Source organism: Mustela nivalis (assembly GCF_964662115.1).
Source record: "Mustela nivalis genome assembly, chromosome: 9".
Taxonomy (NCBI): domain Eukaryota; kingdom Metazoa; phylum Chordata; class Mammalia; order Carnivora; family Mustelidae; genus Mustela; species Mustela nivalis.
Genome location: NC_139028.1, coordinates 99,704,285 through 99,731,068, shown reverse-complemented (window position 1 = coordinate 99,731,068; position 26,784 = coordinate 99,704,285). Strand labels below are relative to the sequence as shown.

Here is a 26,784-nt window from a genome sequence, read left to right as displayed (position 1 = left end):
CACAAATCAGATGCTGTGAACTCTGGTACAGGACGACTCATAAAAATCTCCAAAGCGAAAGCAGAACCCATACTTTCTAACAAAGCCTGCCTTAGCTGAGTTCTCTCTGCTCCTCTGCTCTCAGGCTATAGGAAGAACTAGGTAGCTCTTAAAGTGTAGATAGACCCTATGGAAAAAAATCGCTACTGCGAGATGGTAGTCAAGACACCACTAACACTATCAGACTAAATAGAGAGAAGATACAATATGCATAGAAGTGTCAAAACCTGATCAAGATAAAAATAGAAGGTCACCAATGCAAGTATACGCAAGGTACACGCACGCACGCACGCACACACACACTAACAAAGCAAGCAAAAGACACACAAATAATCAGCCTAGAAAATGTAACTCAAGAAAGAAGAAAAATTCTTCACATGTGCATTTAACTAAAGAATAACCTAATAAGAACATGAGTTTATAAAATAATAAAACAGAATGAGATGAGAAAGATCAGATTTAAGGGAACAAATGGATGCCAAAACATACTATTAAAAATTAATAAATAAAAATACCAAAGGACAGCACAGACATAGCTGGACAGTTACAGAATAAAGAACTGAGATAATTATAGTGTATGCATATGGAAAAGTATGGAAAAGATAAATTAAAACAAGTCAGAGAGAAGTCAATAAGCATGGATGATAAAAATGATCAATAATAATGATAATAATTGATATCTTAAAAGCAATAAACTCAATAAATACAGTGGGGAAAAGTATTAAAAGACCTAATACAAGAAAATTTCTTTAAAAAAAAAAAGCAACCTTAAAAATCATGCTTATTATGTGCTGGACAATTATCTCATGTACTTGATACATGTTAACTCAAATCATCCTGAGGATTCTATGAGGTAGGTATTATAATCATTTCTATTTTACAGATCAAAAAACAGAGGCATAAAGAGATTTGGCAACTTGCTAAGGTTTTACAGCTAATAATATAAAGCCAGGCAGAATTGAATCTATCTATTGAAAAGTATTCACTGGGTTCTAGAAATACTGAACGCAAAACTCACAACACCAAAATATAACAACAAGGATAAAGAAAACACTTCTCAGACATTCAATCAGAAAATGTAAATTACTTACAAGAAGAAATTATCACACTGACCATCTTCTCCACAATAATACTCAATGCCAGAAAGAGAACAGAGGCATAACTACATAGTCCTTTAGAAATAAAGTGTGACCCAAGAATAGAATGGGTAGTCAAATATAAAGGCAATATATATAAAAGAATTCAAAGAAACAGCACCAATGAGTTATTTGGAAAGAGAGAAAAATGTCTACAGTGAAATTGGGCCAATTAAACAATAAATCCCAAATAAAGAGTTCCAGGATGGACAAGCAATGGTAAAAAAATATAACAAAAGAAACAAACACCAGACATAAGCTATGAATCATGGCTACAGAAGGATACAAAACATGATGATGTACAAACAATAATAATATAACTAAATAACAATCACACATACCGTAAATGATAAAACAGTAAAAATCAAAATGAAAGCAAAGGAGGTGGGAGGAAGAAAAAGTGCTTGTGTCATGGGACATAAATCAATCATGGAACCACGTGGGGTCAAAAGTAATGGTGGCAACATGTGAAGGTACATCACAATTTCTTCTTGGCCTTAGAAGGGATATTTTAAGAAATGATAGTTCTCGTGATGAAGCAATGTTTATTTGAAGTTTAGTAATTTCTTTGATTTCTTCCTTTAATCTAAGAACAATTAAATGTAACAGTTCTGTTTAAAACAGTTGTATGATCCCATTTTGTATGAGAGTCATAGTGTCTTGAGTGTCTATCTCCACCCATTCATCCATCCACCCATCCATCCATCCATTGTTCTATTTATATGTGCCTAGGAGATTTTTAAAACCACAAACTATTTTTATTATCTATTTTTAAATTTTTGGGGGGGGAAGAACAGAGGAAGAGGGAGAGAGAAAACCTTAATCAGAGTCCACTCCCAGCACAGAGCCCAATGTGGGGCTTGATCTCACAACCCCTAGTCATGACCTGAGACCAAATCAAGAATCAGACGCTTAACTGACTGAGTCTTCCGGTGCCCCAAAACCACAAACTATTTTTTTTAAAGCATAACCTATTTTTATTTATTTTTATTTTTTAAAAATTTTAAAAAAGATTTCTTTTATTTATTTGACAGACAGAGATCACAAGTAGGCAGAGAGGCAGACAGAAAGAGAAGGGGAAGCAGGCTCCCTGCTGAGCAGAGATCCTGATGCGGGGTTCAGTCTCAAGACCCTGAGATCATGACTTGAGCCAAAGGCAAAGGCTTAACCCACTGAGCCACTCAGGTGCCCTAAAGCATAACCTATTTTTAAAAGCAAAAACAGTAAAATAATTTTTATATAAAGAAAGTTATGATAATAGATTTGGGGAGCTGGATGTGGCTTTTAAAATCTCCTCTTTTATATGGCAAAAAAAAAATAAATAAATAAACAAAGAGATTAAGTAGTAAGGGACACATAGGGACCGTTGCGATCTGAGCCAACATTCATTCCATTCTGGTATTCTGATTTTCTGTTAGGAATTTAAGCAGTACAGAAAAACATCAACAAGGAATTTTAAAAAGAAAAAAATCACACCAAATCCTACCATCTAGAAATAACCATCATTATCATTGGGTGAATATCATTCCAGAGAATTTCATCCAGATATCCAGATATAAGAATCAGTGGATAGATGGATAAATAGTTGAGCAGATAGGAACAATATTATAAAAATGAAAGGAGATTTTATGTGCTATTTACTAACAAAATGATTACATTTAACTCCTAAACCATGGTATTATCCAAAGTGATATAAGAAATCAGACCACAATCTCTCAACACAGCGTTTAGGGTCTTTGCCCCCAGTACAATGGCTTTCCCAGATGCATTCATCGCCAGGCAGATACGTACAAGTGACATCATGGTCCCACCTCCACACACATAAATATGGACTCCTCCCCTGGTGACTTACATCATCCTGAGGTCTGGCTGAGTCTTGTCCTCACTTGCAGAAGGGACTTCCTTGCCTGACGTGTCACACCCCACTCTGACACGAAGGCACCATATGGAGCCATCAGAACACAGAGCTCAGGTGCATGCGTGAGAAGTTTTGAGGGGAAGGGCAGTTGAAGCCAAGAGGACCAAGAGAAGCAGAGGGCAGAGGGACAAGGATGTGTGTCCAAAGGGGCAGAGGCATGAACCGGCAGGCATGGGGTGCCGGGAAACAGAGCAAGAAAGAAAGAGAGCTGTGGGAGCAGTGCGAGGTGGGTGGTTGGGGAGATGTGAAATAAAGGAAGGGCCTAGTTCCCACCCAAGACCCAAAGAAGGACACTTTTCTGCTGGCACAACCAGTATGAACAGAAATGGGAATGCAAGAGAAATGAGTCACCTTCACTGAGATCAAGGGTGGAGGGAAAAATGACCCCAGGCCAGGAAACGGCTTGGTCAGTACGCGGACGGTCAAAATCGAGATTTAGAAAGAACCCTTATCGGAAAGGTTTACATCCAAGACACCTGGAGCAAGATGGCGCCCAGACACCTGACTGGTTCTGCTTCCTCATCCTGGGGGAGGAGGCGCTACCTTATCTGAGGACGCAGGTCAAAAGAAGCTGACAGGACACAGAGTTCTGTGTGAAGACGGTGGACATCTGGAGGCCACTCTTTCACACACACACAACAGCAGCATGCCCACTGGTCTGGCTGCTTCTTGGCACGCGCTGACTGGTACTGGGTACCCCGAGTGGATAGGGAAGCCGAACGAAGGTCCACCCGCCTTCTCAGAACACCGGGCTCTGCGATGGCATGAATGGTGTCACCCTAAGTGAGTTTCCAACAGACACTAGTACTGTCTTGACTTCCCTCAAAGCAATATGAGAAAGGCAGGTCTATCTGAATGACCTGAACTAATTTGAGCCACCTGCTTCCATTACCTTTCTCTCCCAGACCACCCTCTCATAGCACCACCAGAGGTCAACTCCCTAGTCCAAAGGCTGCATTGGCTTCTGTAGAGCCTTGCAAATTTAGCACAGAGTCCTTTGCTCGGCATTCAACTTCCTCTACATCTGGACCCTTAACCATCTCCGTAGTGTCCATTTCCTCCTTATTATTCCCAGTCACCCAAGTGCTCCCATCACAGCGCATTACCCGACACTTCACACACCCACCATGGCAGACCTTTCCGGTGGGGTTCCCACAGCCAGTCATGTTTTTGTTCATTATCTATCAAAATCCCCAGGTGCCTGGGTGTCTCAGTCGGTTAAAGTCAGGTCCTAATCTCGGGGTCCTGGGATCGAGCCTCCAGCCCCGCCTCGGGCTCGCTGTTCAGCAGAGTCTGCTCACCCCCCGCCATCTGCTGCTCCCCCTTCTCATACTCTGTCTGTCAAATAAATAAATTCTTTTTAAAAAATCCTACTTGACTTACGAGGTCCAGCTCACATGTGCTGAACCCCAGAACCTCCATCAGAATAAAGCATTCCTTTCTTTCAGTGCCACGGCCATCTGACCTCTAGTTAAACTTAATATATGCTGCTTTATATTAGCTGCTGTTCAAATCTGTCTTGATTTAAACCTGTCTTTACAGGTAGTAAGTGAATTTATTGAACGTCTACTGTGGATGCCAGGTGCTTTCATAGACCTTGTCTGATGTATCCTTCGGTGGCTAATATGTGGTATTGTGCTCACACATGTCGGAGGATCATAAATGTTTGTTGTATTATTCTACGAAGAGAAGGGGAATGGTTTGATTTCTGAGCTTAAGAAGGGAAGTTACTCAATTACGCTCCTTTCGGGAACTTAATGAAAACAATGAGAGGAAGAGCTATCCTGGTCAACTCTGCTGGATGATACAGAGGCAGGGGGTAAAACACTGAGGCTTTGATAATTCTGTCTCCAAAAAATGCCCTAGCTGGAAAACACCTTCTCTTTTTCCACTTTGCTTTTCCTTGCCCCACCCAGGAGCTCCGCATCACGACTCTATTCTGCCTGGAGTGAGACCTCCTTACGCTTGCTGGTTCTAGCCCTAGACCAGTCACTAATTCTCTGTGGACTTAGGCAAGATGGTGTCTCTCTGTCTGCCTGTTTGTCCTCATGTAGAATGGATAGTTTGGGCTGGACGGTCTCGAGGGTCCCTACCAGTTCCATAAAATCCTAAGATTCTATCTTGAATGAGCATATACAAAATGACTTGGGAATTGGCTCACTTTTCAGGCCAACCTACAAACCAAATATGGAAGATTACGTAAACAGGGCGATAGATTCCTCTGCGTGTGTGCATGCTCTGTGAATGTTTTCTCTGTGTGTGCGTTGTGGGTGAGAGGTGGAAATTTGTTACTCCATGAAAGTACATTTTCAAGCAATTTACAATGTATTCAATGAATATATGAATAGCAAAAGCATTGCTTGGTTACTCCCCATGAAGGTTTACCGGTTTTTGCTGCTGTTGTTAATAGGAAACTAATGAGGAGTAATTGTATTTAAAATTTTAACTACATTAATCTGACAATTGAGGATCACTTTAAAAACGCAAAGACCTACAGAACTCAGAGATCAACGTTAACAAGTGAGTTCTCATTTACATCTAACATCTGACTCATCATCCAGAAGGATCTTCTGTTGAACAAATGAATGAATACATCAACAGTGTGGCATTAACTTCAACATAGGGTGAGGGAGGATGTAACGATCTCAATTCTAGTCGGATAATCAATGAAAACATATCACTCACTGCTTAATAGTTAGTTGATCTGGATTCAACTATTCTTTGTAAAATCGTAAATCAGACTGGACCAAAGGTCCCCTATGACAGTTTGGGGGAAAAGATGCAGTTCATAAACAAGGTATGCCCATTTACACATAGCAACCTAAACCTGAGAACCTTCACCCTAATTTTGGAGGAAACCACCCCACATTTCTACCTCCCTGAGGATACATACAAAGTCTTCTGCCCCTCTGTTGTCAGAGAAAACCTAGAATAATAAACACGGGCTTCAGCACTGCTGGGATCAGGGTGGGACTCATGCCTTTGTTTACATTAAATGTTTCCTTGAGACATAGTTTGCATATGTCACCAAGACTGTTGGACCCAAAGCTGCATCATAATGGTCTCAAATGTGCAAGTACTTCAGTGGTCCCAGTAAAAAGGCTCTAACTATGTAAGGACTATTAATTTGCTCTAAGTAATAGCTATTTGCTTTGCAAAGGAAAAAAAATCTTAAAATATAAGAAAAAGGGGAAAAAAAAGGAGACAACAAATTTTTTTGATTGGCTAATTTTGGGTGGGGCTGGGGCAGCATGATAGGAGATTCTGAAGAAAAAGGAAACATCAATAAAGTAAAGAGAAACGAAAAAAGAAAAATCAGTGACCAATGTACCCTATTGGGTAAAACATATTCTTAATGCAAACATATGAAGAGCAAAGTACTCACGTGCCTCTAATACAAAAGACTTCATTCATTCACTAATTCACTAGCCCTAAGAAGGCCTAACCACTCCGGGTTACAAGAAGGGACACAGTTTTGAGGTCAGTGTAGTTCTATCAATACGATTAAAAAAAAAAGGGAGTATAAAAATTCCTTAAAAAACAACAACAATAACAACCAAAAAGGAAAACCAAACTGGTTAATAAAATTTTAAGCCAAAAATTCAATACACTATTTTTAAGACTCAACTTCCTCATTCATGTTAGCATCTTTTCACTCTATTGAATGCCTTCCTACAATCAAATATGTGTTTTATTTATTGAAAAATCCCCCCCAAAAGGACATTTCCTCTAAATCTAGTTTCAATATATTAATGAAATAGGTTTGATTTTTTTGTTTGTTTTGTAGAAATTGCTAACATTTTTTTTTCCTGAAAGAAGATTTCTTCCCCAAAGTTGTATTTTTTTTTAAAATTTCAGATATTTAAAAATGATTACTACTTTTTCAAGGGTTGTGTCACTATGGAGTAATTAAGATTTTAAAAAGTTAACCATCGTTATGACTCAGAAGGCCTTAATCCAATTATCAGGGTAAAGGATGAGTTGACCTTTTCCCCTCATGATCCCTGTTTCCAGTTTGGAAAAAAGAAATCTTTTTCAGAGAATACTGATACCTAAATTTACCAAAATATGATGGGCAAATTTAATAGCAGTGAAATTTTAAATAAGCTTGATACCAATTAAAAAATACTTGTAGTCTATAAATTTTACATTTATGTACGTGCACTCCTGCAAGAAGACAGTAGTATAAAGAAGAATTTCATGTATTTATATTACATGTTTAAACCTGCCTCCAATTAATTCTCCAAATTTAATTTCCTATCATCAGATTTTTTTCTTTCCTTTTTAAAATATTTTACTTTTTCTTACTTTATGCTGCTATATACATTAATTTCTTTTTTGCTCATTGGCAGTATTTTCAACAACAAAATCAGTAAATAATGGTGGTTAAAACACTCAAGATTATAATTATATTACCTATTGCTTTCCTTCCAAGGATCTCAAGGTGGTTTACTAAGAGAAAATAAAATCAGTGTTCTTTCTCTTTTCACAGGATTTAGAAATTTGACAGTTATGATTTTTTTTTATTGATACTGATGCTAAACCATTTTAGATAGTGCCTTTCCCACATCATCGTTAGGATTTCTCCATATTCGAGGTTGGGGATTACATTTTTATTTATTTAATGATGTTTTGATTAAACATTTTCAGATGCTGACAACTGCACAGTTCCATGATCAGTTTTTCTTAAGGAGGCAGAAAGGGTTCTAAGGTTTAATTCAGAGTTGAGGGTAACTTACTTTTGAAAAAAAAAAAACTATCTTATTTCAAAAATAATGTCGATATTTAGCTTATTTATGTGGCAGACTGCACTTTAATTTTAAATGAAACTTAGAGGAATTCATATCTTCTAGGATCCTAGACAGCTTAAGCCAGCATGAGACCATGGTTTAACATTAGGGTACCTTGAACTACAAATGGTTAAGTTCTACCTTCTAAGTGAGAAAGACGAGTGAGTGTCTTAGCTTGTGATAGCATATGTGTGTGTGTGTGTGTGTGTGTGTGTGCGCGCGTGCACACTTACCCATGTGTACAAACAAAAATAGCGTAACGAAAATAACATGTGGACAGAAGTTGAGTCTACAGTTTCAGGGTTTTGATGACATCACTGTGCTGAGATATTGGAATAATCTCCCCATGCCTCTCCTTACCCCATACTCTCCATGTCACTTACTAGCTGGTGACATTTCTCCCTCACCCTCTGGGGATCTTTAAGATCATGGCGTCCCTTCCCTACCTTCAGTAAATGTATATTAGCCTCCAGGAGTGGATGGCATCAAAAATATAATTCTGACCCCCTTGAAAAGAAAGAATTAACAGGCATCAGTTTCTCCTCCAGACTGCCATAAAACCTCCATTTAAAAAAAAAAAAAGAAAAAATAGGAAGAAGAAAGCAAGCTGTACTAGCCAAATTATTTCCCATACGGGTACATGTTAACAGACAACAGGAAGAGTAGGAAAAAACCCTTGTAGATATGGAAAGATTGCTCCCGGGCTGTGCCTGTCTGCCCAGGAAAATGGCAGTGAGAACAAGGTGAGCAATTGCTCAAGAAATTTATTTTAATCACGTGAGCTCTCCTCTCTTCTCTGCAGCAGACATAGCATCTAAATGCAACAGGTTGGTGGTCACAATGCAAAGTATGAGAAATGAATAAAAGATTTGTGAAATCTTTGAAAAAAAAATTAATTTGGAGCAATTTGGTGACCTGGGTTTTATACTTTTCTTTGGGGGGGTATATGATTTTTAGAGTTATAATCATTTCTGAAAATTTCCAAAAATTTGACTTAATTCTATTGTATGACTCCTCAAGCAACTTACAGAATCTACTACTTTGACTTCTTATAAGGCTCTCCTAACATATAAAAATAAAAACCACAACAAAAATATTTTTTGCCAAAAGCAAAGCAGTAAATAACAGTCTCTATTTAGTGTCATGTATAATCCTTTTGTAAGAATAAATTTCACAAATAAAAGAACCTATTTTGATGTGTTATATTAAGATCTATAAATTTTATAATCTATGAACATATCAGAAAGGAAAAATAGAGATGAAATTATCCTAGTGCTAAAATATAAACTCTTACAATTTATGTTAGTAAAAAAAAAAATGCTCTCAGTTTAAAATTGTACCTGGAAAAATATTTTGATAACAATTATATTTCTAACTAAAAGTTAACTCCAAAAGGGATCTTATTTTCAAATTAAGGAATGAATTTATAAATACTAAAAGAATGTGGCACCCCTCCCCAAAATAAGCATATTAATGAATCATCACATATCTCTCTGGAAAGTTATATTTCCTTTGTGCCACATGAAAAATTGATGTTTTATATTCATAAATAAAATATCTTGTATATTTGAGCTTTGGTTAAATGATGATCTTCACTGGGGTAAATTGTCTTTAGTGTTATTCAAGTTGACTATACAGAAAACAAACAAACAAAAAAGAAACAAAAAATTTTACATTAAATCTTAGATTAGCTGAAAGGTAGCTCACTGAGAAACAAGATTTTCAATGACAGCCTATAAATTAATTTTTAAAAGAAATGAAATGAAAAAAAGAAGCACAGTTTATTTTTAAAAGTCTCCCTTCTTTTAAAAAGATTTTCCTTTCTCAGAATTCTAAAGCATCATTAAAAAATTTTAAGAAGCTAATAGCTAATCCTCAAAAAAGCAATAAACCTATATTTGTATTTCTAAAATACCACTTGTTATTTGAAGGGATAGCAATTGTTTTCATGACCACTTCATATTTAAATGTAAATATTTTTTGTGTAAAGCTATCCGAAACAGCTTTTATTCTAGACAAACTACCTAAAAGGTAATGTCAAGGGGGAAATCTCTATGAATTGGAGGATTTTTTAAGCCTGCAAATACATAAAAATGCCAGATGAGTACTACAGCTTAATATGTTCTCTTAATGTCCTAATTTTAATTCTTTAACATTTTAATGAACAAATTTTAATCCAGGAAGCTGCTATCAATAAAAATTTTTTCTTTCCCTTAAGAATTTTATTATAAATGACTACCTGTGTGCCCCATTACTTACATGTTTTAAAATAAATTTTAAAAAAGTTAGGCATAAGAAAATTCATTAGAGGGAAACTATTTCTCCTTTTTATTTAAATATTATTTCATTAAAGTGAATAGTAAGATTCAGAGTCTAAAGGAGAAAGTTTGGAGGGCTATAGCTAATTCACTCTTTCTTTTAAAAATTAATTTATAGGCTGTCAATTTACTTTCTGCCCCATAATCAGCTGAGAATTAGAATTTTCCAGACGATTTCATTTTGGTTCATCAAACCTCTACCTCTAGCAAGTAGATTTTAGGCTCTCTTTTTCTCTTCCCTAACCTAGTGTTCTTGCCACAAATTCAAAGGGTGAAGAAGACCCCTTAATTTAAAAACAAAAAAAACAAAAAACACTCACTCCACTTTGAAACAAATAGTGAAACTACCTTTTTACTTGATTTTTTTTTCTACTAACTTGAGATCTGGGCCTGAAAGATGAGCTGACCTGGGATCATAAATCCTTTATAGAGCTAATCTGTTATTTGTCTGTTGCGGTATTAAGGGGTCATTGCCATTTGAATGACTGGCTCTTCTTAGAGGCTGGGAAGCCCTCATCAAGTTCCCTTCATGCTATCACTATTTGTTCAGCTCCAGATGGGTTCACGACGTCTAGAAAATCCTGGTATGATGGGGCGCTCTTTGACTCGAGACTCCTCTCCGACCTCATGACAATTAGTAACTTTACATTTCTGCTTCCTTATTCGTACTTCAACATTTCCAACGAGGGCAGGACTTTATCTAGTCCTGGGTCTGCAGGGATCTGTCTTAGCCAAAAGAGTGAATATCCGTGGTGTATATGCTACATGCCGGAAGTATTAGACTGCGTGTTTCCTGACATCTCATTTCACGTCTCCAATAGCGTCGTTAGGAAATAGGTACCTTAATATCCCCATTTTACAGATGACAAAACAGACTTGCAGACACAAGTTGGTTCAGGGCACGCAGCGCCAAAGAACAGAGTTGGGTAATAAAGCTCGGTCTCACTAGCAATCGAGCCCATGACTCTCAACCATTAGGTTTTACTGCTTCCTCAAAGACTATGCTGTCTTTATCCTTCCCTTAAAAGTCTTTGAAGAATAGGGGTGCCTGGGTGGCTCAGTGGGTTAAGCAGCTGCCTTCGGCTCAGGTCGTCATCCCAGCGTCCTGGGATCGAGTCCCCCATCGGGCTCTCTGCTCAGCAGGGAGCCTGCTTCCTCCTCTCTCTCTGCCTGCCTCTCTGCCTACTTGTGATCTCTCTCTCTGTCAAATAAATAAAAAAAAAAAAAAAAAAAAAGTCTTCGAAGAAGAGCTGCATGGACTGCAGTTGACATATCCCTGAGCTTTTAATTATGATTTTTTTAAAAAAGAAAGAAGAAAAGTAATTGAGTAGAAGCAATGGGTAGGCTCTGAGTTGAAATCGAGAGTCTATATGGGACGTTCCAATTTCTGTGAAAATTAAATAAAATAGATGGGGATGGCCTCAGGCGTACCCCCACCAGTCTGGGGGGTGACTTGACTCTTTTTTTCTAGTGTTATCCAGAAATATGGAGACTACATCACATTCTCCCTATAATTACCCCTGCAGTTTGTAGCCAAGACTTAAAAGAATTACCTGATGGGACATTAAGTGGATCGCAGGGAGGAGAAAAAAATATCTTTTTTTTTTTTTCAGGGGGTAAGAAGAGACAAAAAGTTTTCTAAGACCATGAGAAGTTGAAGCTGGAAGAAGAAAAGAACGAAGATAAAATATGTGTGAAAAGGAAAGGAAAAACGTGCTTTATGACAACAAGTAGTACCGTCCAGTCCCGCCCTTTCTGTTTCTCCTTTACTGTTTCCTTGGTGGGAATCACCTAAGCCCTGAAAATTTAGGACTGGACAGAGGTTGAAAGTGAAAGGTGAGTGGCAGGCATCCTAGGTGAATCGTTTATTCTCCCTGATCAGAAAGTTCACAAGCACAACAAAAAGTATAAAGAGAATGATTTGCAAAAACAATTGTGATAAATTCAATAGATTTTTTTTAAAAAGAACTGGAAAGCAAGGAATTAAAGGGAAATGAAACCACAAAGAGATAATCTTTGTGTAGGGATGCCTAAAGTAGAGAAAAAGATTTTCCTATCAACCCTTCTGATTTGCTCCCAGCTGGGTAATCCTGGGCACTGGCAAGCTGTGGGGCAAATGGACAGATGCTTCCAGAAAAGATTATCTTTTATCTATTACTCAGAGAATAGCTCTGTCTATATGAGGGCTGATTCTAGGATCTAAGCCTTATATGCCATTGCTATATGTGTCAAACAGAAAAAAAAACCCTATAATAATAAAATTAATAATAATGATAATAAAACAAGAGCAACGAGAGAAATGTATACCGAGTACTGAGCAAGTATAAGGCATTTTCCATGCATAACCGCCTTTACTCCTCACCAGAACTTTAGGGTTGCTATTACTATCCCCATTTTGCAGATGAGGAACTGGAAAAATTGAAAAGGACTGGTTTGCATGTGGATGGATTTTCCCGCAAGGGAGTCTCAGCCATAGCGACCTGCTGCTCTCTTGCTCAGGTAGAAACACACGCTTTCTCCTGTCCTCCCACAGTCTATCTCAAAGTCTTTACAAGGTCAGATCTGAATCCAGGCAGTGGCTTCCATTGGCCCTGAGCCTCGGCCGTGCTGAGTAAGAGCGTCTACGTCTCCCTGCTAGTTAGGTTTGCATCAGCTTCTGATCAGAACTACAGTCGGTAAATGTCCTTTGCCCTAAATGAAAAAAACCAAGGCCTTCGTCATGACAAGGAGGAATTCTGAGGGTCCCGAGGACAGCAAGGGAGAGGCTCTGAAACATGGCACTAGGATAAAACCTTTGCACACCTGCCTCTCCATGTCCATTTTGAGCCTTAGAGACTCCTAATTTCTCCCTCAGCCAGGACCTCGTTAGAATTGCCTGGAATCCATGTCCTTGCTATGCTATGTGTCTCCCAACCTACAACAGGCTCTTCCTGCCCTTCTAAAGGCATCCCTCTGCTGTCCAGCTGTAATGTTCCCTGGTAGTCAAAAGCACCAGCAGAAGTTCACCCTGACGTTCAGACCTTCTACTGTCCAGCTCCAGCGCAAACCTCTCTTCCCTCCACCGCTTGCCAGACTCTGCTGAGAAGACTTAGCCTAAAAGATGGATTGTTGTCTGGAAATTCTACAGGTACAGGCTAGGTTGGGCCATGAAACTTCTCATCTGCTTCTGTCCCCTCGGCTCCATGCCTGTCTTGCCTTTTGGTTACTCATTTTTCTATTCAACATTTACCTAGCGGTTTGCATATTGAGTAAGCTCCAGATATTTGTTCTCCAACAAAGGGGGGGCCTAACATCATGACAAAAATGCAACAGGGAGCTAGTAGGAAAAAAAAGAAGAAAAAGAGCAACTAAAAATCGAGCTTTGGCGCTGCGATCTAAGCCTCAAATCTTCATATGGTAAAATGTAGGCCTCAGAGACTAACTAGACAAACAAATTTTAATTTGTGGTTCATGGAGCTTAGGGAGGTCATGAAACCCCTGAAATTATATGTAAAATACCTATGTTATTTTTGTTTTCCTTTTCTACTCTTGTTTTGTTTTTCTGGGAGGAAGTTCCTAGCTTCATTGGATTATCAAAGGGAGAATAAATTATTTTTATCTCCAATACCTAGAAAAAGGCCTGATCCATACTAGGAACTCAGTAAACGTTTGTTGAATGAATGAATGGATGAGGGGTCTGAGCTCTGAAGCATCTAATTCTATAGATGGAGAAATTAAGGCCTAGAAAAGATATAATTGTTTTCCCGTAAGGTCATGAACCTAAGTAGTCAGGACCAGACCGAATGAGCTCTTTCAACTCTTTCGACTGCTAGACAGCCCTGTTGATTTGCTTTTTCGCCTAGTTGTATCTTTCACTGCATTTCATTTTTCTTCCTTCCAAACTATTGCTTTTTAAGCAAAGAAATGCATTTCATTTGCTAGTTTTAAATCTGCCAACAAGTGCCCGTTCCCAAAGGGGAGATGGAGTGGGGGGCAAACAGTGGGGAGAGTCTATGAAAAAGGCCACCAGAATGATGTATTTGTCATGGCGCTCAAAGCATGGCTATTTTTCCTATGTGCTGGGGACAGGATCACTCTCACGGCATTGAAATCGCAGTCAGTGATGGAAATATACAAAGGTGAAAGAGTGGAGTTAGATCTGGGGGCCAGCAGGAAGTCTTACGCTTAAAACTGGCCAGGCCAAGCATCAATCCGACATGCAAATGAGCTGCGGCTTTCTGGAAGGTGTCTGAGGAACGGAGATCAACAGATCCTCTGCTCTGTTGGAAAGTTCCTTTTGAGGGTCTTCCTTACTTATAAAGTTATTAGGAGATCCTGGGAAAATTCAAATTGGACCTTGCTACTCTCCTCACAGCTCAAAAGCAAGACCAGCAGACAAGAAGGAAGGGGTTCAAATGCCACTTAGAGAAGAGAAATAGGGGAGAGGGGCCCAGGCCTCAGAGAGCTGCTTCATGCTGGGACAGTTTCTGAAAGAGACCAATAACTTGAATTCTATGACACAGCAAATTTCTCGTGCTGATGACTTCCTCGGCAAAAGGAGGCCAACATGGAGGCTCTGAGTTCAGGCCATGTCAGAAGAGAGAGAGAGAGAGAGAGAGAGAGAGGAGAGCCGTGCCTAACCCAGGGATGCCTCCAGAATGCTAATGGCCAGCAGAAGAAACTTCCAGTATACTCTTCTTTGAACTCTGGCATCCTAAATGCAAGTCATTTTGGAAGGGAATCCGTTACAATGCCCTAGATCATGTTTATTGATTGTCTTATCATTTGGCAATGGTCAGAAATATTCAGTAAAAAGAAAGAACCCAGAGTAGACAAAAAACAATCTGAGTTTGAGCCCCAGCTGTGTGACCTTGGTAAAATCATTCAACCTCTCTGAACTTCTGTTTCTTGATTTGTAAAATGAATATATCCTCTATAGCTCTTTCTAACCTTTGCATACTTAATATTGTATCTAAGTTTGAGGTTGAACCCATAGACAGATTTTTTTCAAACATGATTAGAAGAGGTTACCCTTCAGGCAAGAAAAGCCCACCCAATGTATTATTTTCTTACATTTCTCTGCAATGCAACTGCAATATCAGTTAAGGGGGGACAGGGGAGAGGGAAATATTAACTTCTTGAAGTGAACAGCAACCCTATTGCACAAAGACACTTGTTGTAAATTTCAGACCCTTATATTAAAAAGGGGAATTTAAAGGAAGTTAAGGTCAGGGAATGATTTGAGGACCTTGCCCTCACTTTACAGGGTAGGATTATGGAGGATCCCAGTCAATTTATTTGTTCTTTGAGTTCCACTTGCAAAATGTAAACATTTCCAAAAAACTCATGTGGCATTTAATACATACAACAAATAGGTCTGTTGCATAATGACCCGAAGGTCTTCTATGTAATGTGCTTCTGTTCTGCCGTGAGCCTCAAGTTTCCGTCTAAGATTTCTGGCAGTTTCCTATATTTTGCTCACATAACATCCAAGGATTAGCCAGGTAGCTCGCATTCTCCCTTCCTTACAAATCTAACTGCCCTGGGCTTTCCAAAATCCTCTGCCATGCTAGAACTGAACTCCCCAATAAGAATTCACAGTATGACTCTGAAGCTCAGAAAGGCAGCTAACAAAAGCTCTATAGCAGAGAATTTTGCTGGTTAATAGGAAAAGTAAAAATATTTAGAGTTTAATGTCTCCCTCAAAAAAAAAAAAAAAAAAAAAGAATAACCTAAAACGTTTCCTACCTGTCCTATGCTGAACTTTAGTTAAGAAGAAATAACTCAACATGTCAGTTTCCTCGGAGAAACTGAGCTCAGCAAATAACTTCTCAACTCTACACATTGCTGTCCCCCCACCCCCGCTAGAGGCCTGAAACAGCCTAGGAAGTGGGGGGTGGAGAGGCAACCCTGCACCCCATGGATGAGGTCCTATAGGCCTCAGTCCTGGGGACATCTGCACACCCAGGCCCAAGCCCTTGGAGGAAACAAAATAGGAAGAGGCCTGCTTCTGAGGAGACTGTGTCTTTCCTAACGACCTCTGTGAGGGGTGCCTTTCTTTGCCAAAGGTTAAGCCATTGAGGACAGCCCTCAGCACCGGATCCCTGATTTCCCTGTGCTGTATCACCAAGTGGGTATGGAGTCTCCTTGGTTCTGCCCAGGCCAAGGGCCATGCGCTGAGGGATCTTTGCACTCACCTGGGACTCTGGAGCTCACAGTGTTCAGACTCTTCAGTTCCGTGGCCTCCCAGACTCCTGTCTCCAGTGGCCACCCCTCACGTAGACCCCCAGCTGGCAGGACAGGTCTGACTACCTGAAAAGGCAAAACGATGGGAAGGGTTACTCTGCTGGCTTGGGAGGAGAACAGTAGAGACTGGGGGCAGGGACATTTTCTAGGAAATCAAGGAGTGGGTTGGCTGAAGGTAGGGAAAAGGGCAGAGGGGCGCCAAGCAGGGATGCCGATGCCCCAGGAGAGCTTTTCAGAGATGCTCACAAAGTCCCTCCCCACACCCCTCCTCCCACCCCCAGTTTGGGAAGTCCCTGGGACCAAGAAGAGGGTCTGGTCTGAGATTGCAGCAAGTGTGCCCAGCACTTTTGACTCAATCTCAATCCCTTCCTTTGCCTCCAACCTAAGGCAGATAAGGCAGAAGAACTCAAAGCAGCAGGTCTTGGAAAGAGGACAGAAGGGGCAAAGGGGCCAAAAGGAGAAAACCTGGTTCCAGTCATGGGTGGGGAGGAGAGATAGAAGGGGAGAAGTGTGCGTGCTGGGCAACCAAAAGGGGGCCTGAGGGTGGCTGCGGGCAGAACCCCCTAGCCTGGCCCAGCCACTAGGGGGCAGAAGGCCGGGTGAGAGGATGAATCTCTTAGGTGCCTTCACCCCTTCCTTAGCACCAGAGACAACCTCTCGTCTTGATTTTTCTAACACAGTCAAACACTAAGCTATCTGACTGGGCATGAGGAGCCAAGTTTCCTCAGGGGCTTCTCGGATACGTCCCATTCCCCACGGAGAAGCCCACTGGGTGAGGAAGGGTCTCCAGCTGTCACCCCTACCCACTTCTCTATAGGGACTCCAGAGTTTGACATCAGAGGCAAGTGCCTAGAAGTTTCCATCAGGCCCCTGGCTTACTGGGTGACGTGGCTTTTTTCAAGAGGGGTGTGCATTAGCAGTTGGAAGGTTCTAAGAGATTACCCCCTCCCCCCCACCCCGCCCTCCTTCCTCAGCAAAGGCAGAGTGAGGAGAAAGGGGGAGATCTGCTCCCACTGGCCTCGGGCTGACGCAGCAGCTTTGAGGAGGAAGGAAAGAGGCACAAAAAGCCACAGATTTTCACTTATTGTGAAGGGAAAGGGGAGGGGGTCCTTTCCTCTGTTCCCACCCGGACGGAGACACCCCTCTCCGCAAGTCCCCCGCGCCCGGCCCGGATCAGAAGTGAGCAGCCCGGGCCAGCAGGCAGCTGCCTCAAGGCAGCAACAGTTGTCTGGCTGAGGCGAGGCGAGCCAAGGACTCGCTCTGGCGCGCGCACGACGCCGGCTTCGGTCGGTGCTCCGAGGCTCTGGAGCCCCTGCCTCAAACCCAGCCTCCGTGGGAGAAGTGAGGGGACTGGGGACGCAGTAACCCCGAACAGCCTGAGCTCCGGTGGCTCAACCTCTTCTGTGCAAGTTCACTTGTCCTAGGTCACCTCTCTCCCAAATCGGCGGAGATTCAGCCTTTTGGGGCGAGGAGGGCTTTCAGGCTGGGGGGAGGTGGGGGATGTAAGAAGCAAAAGACAAAAAAAGAGCCGAAGGGACACAGGGTGAAGCTATTTTTAGCCTAACGTGGCTCTTGCGCTTCTTCCTCCGCGGGAGCTATCGCTCCACAGACGGCCCCAGGTGAGAGGCAGGGAGGAAAACCCCCCAGGGTTTTTGCTTTTGCTCCATCTCCTCTGCAGATCTTAGGGACCCTTTTACTCTCTCCGAAAACGCAATCAGGGAGGGAAAATCTCCTTTATCTGGGGAGAGGGGCTCTCATTTAGCCTCAGAGGTTCAAGTCCTCGCCTTCGGTGACTTCTCCGTGCCTTCTCGAAGGCTGAGCTATAAAAGACTCTGTCCAGCACTCTCGGACTCCGCAACCCTTTCCTTTTTCGGCAGACGATAGAGTCTGAGTGCTTGGCTAACCGGAGAGGGGAATAATGGTGGGTATTTAATTTGCTGGAAGAACGTTGGTTGGGGTGCGGGGGGAATTCAGGCCCTCCCCGAAAATGGGAAGCTTCACGGCCCTCGGATCTTGGGCTTTCATATCCCTAGACTCATCCTCTATCCGTATCCATCCCTGTGGGCGCCTGTGTATGTCTGTGTGTCCTTCTTGTCCAGTCCCTAAGGGCGTCTAGTACTGTTTCTAGCTGGCGAAGGACACAGGGCGCAAAGCATGACGAAGGCCTGATTTGTGCCACTTGTAACCGAAGTGGTAACGACTGCAAGGGAAGGAGGGGGACCCACAGACGATCCTCAACCCTGCAGCTCTGCCTCCCTCCCCAGGACGGGGCGCCTGGAGAGGCCAAAACAGGGCTGCTGCTGCTACAGCTAAGCTGCTGAGTCGGGTACAACCACATCTCTCAAAAGCTCCTTCCCTGCGGGGGTTTCCCCAGTTTTCGCCTGTTTTACCCCCTTCCGTGCTACTTAGTTTTGAAAAAGAGGAGATGGGAGAGACTTGAGGCTGCAAAACGCCCCAAATTAGGTTGGAAGCAGGTGCGGGACGAAGAAGAGACTCCGGGGAGCGGGCGGTGCCTGGGTGTTTTCCCTCTTTTTCCGAGCTACCCAATTCGCCGCGGCTCGCCGCACCTCCGGGTCCCCCACGCTAGGACAGAAGATGCTGAAGGCCTCCCGCTCTTCCCTCAAGGGCTTCCCCACCCCTATATTGCAGAGTTGGATCCTTAGGGTCAAAAATGACCAGAACATGTCCTAACCTGATTTATATTCCACGTACTGACTTAACCTTATGATAGGACCCCCCCCTTTTTTTTGCAGTGGGTGAATAGGGTTATTCGGGGTGTGGGCGGGGGTGGGGGGGAAGACACAACTTCTGTAAACTTTTATTGTATTTTAGCTTCTTTCCACTTCTCCGAAAACACACGCACACTGCCTGCTTCAATTCCCCCTGTGATACAAAGTCGATTTAAAAGTTGGGGGCGGGGGACCCGCGCGGAAGACAGGCGGGTGACCAATGCCTCAGGGAGCGCGGGAAGGACGGGAGGGAAAGGATTGTTTCTGCCGTGGAAAACGGGGAAAGGGCTGGGAAAGGCTCGGACAGAGCCGCTTCGGGAAGGTGCGGGCTTCGGCTATCGCTGCCGGCTGCGGTCTTCTCGACGAGCGCGCCCTCCGCGAATGCTTTTTGGGGTAAGGGCTTCCGGCTATTGAGTTATGTACAGCAAGCCCAGACCGCAAAAAGATTCGCGAAGGGCAGAGTCTGCTGGCTTCTTCAGTCCGCCGCCGCCGCCGCCTTCAGCCCAGGATGTCTCCGAACCCCGGAGCCGAGCCCGCTGGGTCGCCCCAGCGCGCTCCATCGCGGCTCTGCCTTCCCACCCTGCGCGCCGCCCGCCCCCTGCCGTCCCTCCCTGAACCCCCCGACCCATCCTTGCGTTTCTTTACACCGTCCGCGACCCCCCAACTCAGCCCGCACAGACGCGAGCGAGGTGTGTGGAGGGCGAGAAGAGGAGCGCGGAGGGGAACCAGGGATCCCGGCGCCCAGCCTCCACCCCTCTTCCGTAGACTCAGCACCCCGAGCTTCCCCGCCTATCTGGTCTATCATCCCCATTCCCCTCGCAGGGTTCTGCCAGCCCCGGCTGCAAGGTCGCGGATCTCTGAACAGGTACAGTTCGGATTTCCCCTGAACCCGCTCTTGTCCCTTCTAGTCCCCAAGCCGAGGTTCCAGCCGTGACTACAGGCGCTGCGTAAAGAGAAAAACTCCCCCAGAGCACTAAATAAATACAGACGAGGCCGCCAGCTCATTGGTGCGGACTAAAATCGTCACCCACCAATCAGGAAAGAGCTCACATTTCCCTTTTTTTTTTTTTTTCCAGAAGGGGGAGGGAGGAAAAAAAATATTTCCATTTCTAATTATTCAACAAAACCCAGACTGGAACACATTAAAATCTTGTTGTTGCAAAAAGCTGGCCAAGACCCCTACCCCCATTCCAGCCCAAACGAGGAGAGGGCTGCAAGATATTGAGCAAGGGAAGATTCAAGAGAGACAGACCTCTCCCAACGGGACCCAAGCCAGAAGACTCAGACAGAAAACGACAGGCAAGATGAACATAAAATAAACCCAAACTCCACGCTAGTCAACCTATTTCTAGAAAAATGAGAATGTCTCAATCCCACCCTCAAAAAAAAAAAAAAAAAAGTTCTGAATGCTCAAGAGAAATGGTGAAGCTCCTCCCTCTGTACCCCCTTCAAACCCATCTAGATATTGGGTGTCTAATGCCCCACTCGCCTCAGGTGCCCTTTCATTGCTGCAGCCCCCCCTTCCTCCCCATTCTGCAGAAGGTTGAGGGGAACAACAAGGGACGAGCCCCTCACTGATCGCCGGCTCCCCAAACGACGGGAGATTCCAGCATCTGCGGGAGGAAAGAGAGGGGAGCGGAAGGGAGACAGGGTTGGAAGGAGGAGGGTGATCCCTTTTTTTCGTTCTCCCTCCTTCCCTCTCCCCTGTCTCAGTCTAGGCCCCCTCTGCCATCCCATCCATCCAAACTTCGAGGGGTTGATCTCTTTCCTCCCAGTGCAGCGCCACCCTTCCCATGTCTGCTCTTGCCCGCCCCCCCCCCCCCGCGCCCAGTATCCAAGAAGGGTGTGGGCAAAGGAATGTTCAGATCACCTCCCTGCACAACAGTAGCCCCCCAGTGGGGAAAAACCCAGCCAGGGTGGGATGCTGCAAACATTGCAAGAAAGTTGCCATATTTGTTCTCTGCCACCCTGGAATCGACGTGCGGGCGGGCGCGGGCGCACACATGCTCTTGCTCTGCAAGCCCGGAATAAACGTATCTAGTCGAAGTAGTCACTGTCTCCAAGTCCCTGTCGACCCACCCCCTCCGCCCATCCATCACCCTCCGCAGCTCTGCGACCCACCCACTCTCCCACGGCATCCCCTCGGCTAGGCGACCGACAGACGCACGCACACACCCCCCCGAGCGTCGGCGCGCCCAGCGCGCCAGAGGGGGCTCCACCGTCTGCGCCTGCCGCCGCTGCGGCGCGGGGCAACTGGGAAAAAAAAAGTTCTGCTCAGCGGACCAGGGAACCTACAGACCACCAGCCGACCAGTGTACCAGCCCCTTCCTCCTTACCTCGGTCCGGGGGCCCCGAGAGCGCGCTGGTCCCGTCCGCACTGCAGCCAGCTTGAAGGAGTCCCTTTCCAACCGGCCCGCTCCCCTTCCGCCCCTCCCCGCCCCCCACGGGTGTTTGCCCAGCGGCAAAGCAGGCTCTTCCAGGTAAGTATATAAGTTACTGTACTGTGTGGGAGGGTCACGATCTTGGTAATTGCTGCTTTCCGAGCTTAACCCCTGCGTTCCTGCTTTCCTCCAACTTGTTGAGGACTCGTCGGATAGCGGGAGAGCGAGCGAGCGCGCCAGAGAGCGCGCCGGCTGGGAGGGGGTAGAGAGGTGCACCGGGCCGAGTAGGGAGAGCGAGACAGCGAGCGGCGGAGTTCAAATGCCCCCCTGGCAGCGGTTTTCATTGGATAGGTCTTCCCCCCCACCCCCGTCTCCCCTGGCTTGCCCCCCCCCCCCCGTCTCCCATGTAGGGGACGTCTCCAGGCAAAGTCACGATTCCTTCTCAGTTCGGAATGAACTGTGACTAGAGCCATGACGCAGCCAGCGCGCATTACTCACTTTTTGCAGTCACGACTTGGGAATCCGTGCTGGTTCCAACCAAAATTACACCGCTACCATTGAATTATTTAATAGGATCCAGTTCGGGGGTAAACTTGTGCATTGTGCCAGGGATGGGGGACGAGGGATGGGGGAAACAAGGACAGGGGGCACCTCCCCTCCCCTTCATGACTTTTGGACCACCCCCACCCCCACCAGAGCTCCACGTGCTGCAAGTGTTTTATTAGCCTACCACCCTTCCCGGCCGCGGCCGCTTCCCCCTACCCAGCTACTTCCTTTGCAAATGTGGCAGAATTTGTAAACACAACCACGCAACTTTCAGGACCGAGAGGGGCGAGGCTTGGGGAAAGAAACCAGTAGGTCTGGGTGAATGACGAGGAGGCCGAGGGGTGGGCCGAGAGGCTGCGAGCAGCTTTGGTTTGAGCTGAATTGTCGAGACACAGTGTGGGTTGCAGCGTTATTTGTGTTATTCTCCACAACATCGGTAACAGCCCTTGTTACTATTATGAGTTGACGAATACTCAGTCTTAACCAGGGAATCTTTCAGAAAGGGACTGCTTCTGAACTAAAAATAACTCGACCCACCCTCTTTATTTTCCCCCTCAGGGCTGCACCCTGTGTGGGGGTCAGGTCACTAAAGCCAGAGACTGTGGCTGGGTTAATATGGGGCAGAGGGAGCACGGAGTACCTGGGCTCTCCTCTCTCGCCTGAAGGCTATCCCCTTCAGATACTTACCTCACCATCCCGAGTTTATTTTTTTTTAATTATGTAGAAAATATCCCTGTATGCACACAAGCTTATCGCAGATCTGCAAGATTCATTTCCCCTACCATGTACAGCCCACTTTTGTGGGCCAGTTAGAGGATGCATTTTTATTATTCCTCTCTGAGGAGTTAATCAGTATGAATGTCTTTGCGTGCTCGTGATATTCATCCCCCCTCTGGCCTCCGATAACCTTCCTCCCTCCTCACCTGTCTGGCTACAGGTTTGGTCAAAGTGTCCGGAGCCCATTGCAATGAATCTCACTTTGGGTCGATCCCATAACCCCAGGGAGTGGATGGTCTCCCCAGTAACATTTAGCAACTTGGAGAAGAACCCCCATTCCCCAGTTTCTCTCGGAGTCGGTTTTCAGAAACCCTTGGCTTTTGACTTTAAGGCACCACGCGTTGTTCCCAAGCCTGGATTTTCTGCGCATCGCACCAGCAACTCCTGTGCTTTGGCTTCTAATTCATTCATTCCACAACTCATTTGGGGCTCCTATGACTAGGACGCGAAGGAAAGGGGAATGATAAGAAAAATGCCATAATGCACAGACACATCCTTACACACCTTACGGGAATTGCAGAATGTGGGAGCGTTGGGGGCATGAAGTGGGAGTGAGGAGGGCCCAAATAAAGCAACCTATAGTCTCTTATTTTGAGAGTCACCATCACCGGAGAGAAATCGTTCAAACCCACTGGCGGGAAGGTGCGGGAGCCTGGGAATGGAGACCCAGATAGAAACTGGCCTTTGCGGAGAAAGCCCGTAAGCCACCGGCTTTCGGTTCCTGGAGCGCTGGGCCTTGGCTCATCCTCGAATCTAACACTTCGCTCCCCCCTCCTTTAAATTTTTTTTCCCTTTCCTTCCCACTCACCCCTCCTTTTCCCCCAAGCTCTCACCGAAGTCACGACTCTCCCCTTTGAACATCCTTAACCCCCTCCTTTCCGAATCCCTCTTCTGCATCCAGGGCGGGGCTATCCGCAGCTGGCGCCAACCCCGCCCCCTGGCGCTTGGAGCTGAACTCGCGGAGGACGAAGGAATTTTCAGCACCTGCCTTCTATGGACAGCTACCGCGCCCTGAGCCTCCCCGGGGCCGGGGTCTCAGTCCTCGGGCTCCAGGAACCGAGCGAGTAGGGAAGTTTGTCAAGGGAATGGAGATTTTACCCTCTCTTTACCGCCCAGCCCCATCCATGCAATTTTAATCTATATCACATCGCCTCCATTAATGTCACAGAGAAATGATCCATTAAGTGGTATCTGAGCACCCTTTAAGACAGAGAAAATGGGGAGTGGAGGGGGGCAGTCGAGAGAACCGGGCTCAACAGCGCCGACCCATAAAGAGAGAGAGAGTTGCAGCAGCTATTGATTCAGAGATTCGTCAGGGTGATTCCCAGCTCTGCAAGAATTCCCCCTTTCAGTTCCCTTGCATGCAGCCCCAAATTCATTATGCACACACACAGCTATACCCCTCACCCTCCACTCAGTCCCACCCTCTTCCTTCAGAAAGGGGTAGAAAGGCAGCCAAAAAAAGAACCCCAGAGCATGCACAAAGTAAGCCTCAGCTCATACTCACAGTCTGCGGCATGCACATGACATAATATTACTTACCCAAACGGGAACTCCTTAAGAGAGAGAAAGAGAAACACAGGGGGAGGGAAGAGAAAGTGGAGGAGAGAGGGAGACAGAAGAGAGGAGAGGAAAAATCCAACAATTAATTTCCAGACATAGTTGGGGGGGGCAATGCGGTGATGTCCAGGTTTTCTTCCACCCGCGCTGGCTTTTTATCCAGTACAGCCCTCGGTCTATTTCTGGAACACGATCAAACCCTGATGCTATTTTTAGCAAGTACTGAAAAAACCTCCACACACAAAGGCATTTCGCTGGAACGTTACCTCCAAAACATTAAACGTGCATTAAGCGCCCCCTCCCCACTTTTTTCTGCACCACCAGACTCACTTGCATTACTGCAGGTGATGTTTTTCAAAGCAGAAAAATACCCAAATATTATATTTTCCCACCCTCCCATTAACTCCCGTCTGCCTCTGCCTGTTGCAAGCTTCTTGCAGTCTCCCCAGCAGAAGGCTTTGGAGTGGTTGTATTCTTTTAAAGCTGCTTGTCTCCATTGATCAGATTCCCTGCATGCTGGGGAGGGGTGAAAGGGGGTCCTTAGGCCCCTTCCCCAGAGGAGCTTCCCAAGAAAGCTCTAGAGTCTAATGCTATCCACGATGGAGATTCCCAAATGAGGGAATAAAAAAAAAAAAAAAAAAAAGCTTCCATACCCTTCCCACGTTTCCCACCCATGCTTTGCAAAATCGCGCTGTGTTTGCAACACACCGCCTTTGGAAATGTATATTTTGAAAGCTGCATATGTGTGTGTGTATGTGTGTGTGTGAGTGTGTGTGTTTTGCGTTCTAGTAAATTCACTACGAGAGGGTTGGAGAAAATAGACTCAGGAAGGCAGCGCGGAGCAGCCGCCTTGAGTCTCCTTTGCCAGCCTGCGTCAGTCAGGAGCTACTGACGTCACGTGCAGATTCTCCTCTTTGGTGGGTCTGGTTCAGCCGAGAAGAGGCTTCTGCTCAGAGACAGCGCTTTGTGTTCGGCGCAGCCACTGAGCAGCCGAGGCCGCTGAGGCAGGCGCCACCCCAGGCTCGGGCTAGGCAGCTGCAAAGGAGGCTGAGGCCGCGTCTGCACTAGGCGTGCGGGGCCCCGAGGGCGTGCCCAGCAGGACAGCCCCCTCCCCAAAAGCCCTCGGCCGCCCAGTGCAGAGTCGGCTCAGTACAGACTCCGGCGAGCGTCCTTTCCCCGCCCTTTCGCAACTGGTCACTGTAGCAAAGACAGTTATGGCTATGACTCGGATTAATTCCGTGTGTTTGTCGGGCAGATAGCCCCAGCTCCTCCAGTGACGCAAATAACAGATTCTACGGCTGCCGTTGTCTCCCCTGCTCCCCTCTTCTCCCTCCCTCCTTTTCCTTCTTCTGTTTCCTCTGCCCACGCATCCTACTTGGTCTCCCACGGAATCAGCCAGCTACAGCTTCCCAAAGAGCAATAATCCGAGTTACAGACAGACTCCCAGAACAGGAACAAATAAGCTTGCAGTTTCACACACACACACACACACACACACACACACACCCCTTTGTAAATGGCCAGTAGCGTTTAGGGGCTCCCCTGAATGGGGGAGGGGGGAGCTGATTCACAAATCCAAGGAGTCACTGCTAGGGGGAGGGGGAAACCCGAGAGGGAGGGACAGGGCTCAGTGTTGCAGCTTTTCCCTCTCCTCACCAGGCAAAAAGGAAACCCACTTCTACAAATATCCTGAGGACAGGGTATTAGCGAATAAACAACTTTTGTTGAATGGTGAGAGAGAAGAAAATTCAACAAAGAGTGCAAATGCTTAGTCTCTTGCAACATTATCAGAACTTTTTAAGACTAGGTGATGGTTTTACCCTTCCTCCCTCTAAAAGACCAAGAGATCTTTTATTTTTCTTCTTCTTAAAATAATATTTCTAAGAAAGGAGACCAGTGGATGAGAGCTATTTTTAAACCAATTTGAATGGAGCTTGTTTCATGAGGGTGACAAAGTGTGTGTGTGCTCACATGCCTCAGGTGTTGTATCTGAATCTGAGATTTCAGCAGAAGACATGCCACACCTCAGTATGACAAAGGGTTTATTGATTGGTGGAGTGATGAAGTGGGAAGAATTCCTGCAAATTGAAAGATCTGAACAAAATCACACACACAGGGATTGCCCTTCCAAATCTACACAGCATCCTATACCCAACTCATCTGCCCTCTGCCCAGAAAGGGGGGGGGGGGACTGGAAAGCACAGAACTGGCATTAAGCCAGGTCTTTATTTCCTATATTAACCCTCATTCTTAACATTCCCTGACAATGGAATGATGCCAGTAAGCAGTTTTTCAGAGGCTACAGCTACCATTTGGGGCACAAGGCCTAGGAGTGATCATGAGCCGATCTTTCAACAGTGTGACC

General features: G+C 45.0%; 1 long non-coding RNA gene across 1 annotated transcript in view; it reads right to left on the bottom strand.

Moving 5' to 3' along the window:
- The window catches only part of LOC309841171, a 67,678-nt gene that overhangs the window by 23,591 nt on the left and 17,303 nt on the right, over positions 1-26,784 (bottom strand). Inside the window, exon 2 of the long non-coding RNA XR_014299001.1 lies at positions 16,378-16,492. This is a non-coding gene — a long non-coding RNA (uncharacterized lncRNA). The remainder of the gene's footprint in view (positions 1-16,377; positions 16,493-26,784) is intronic.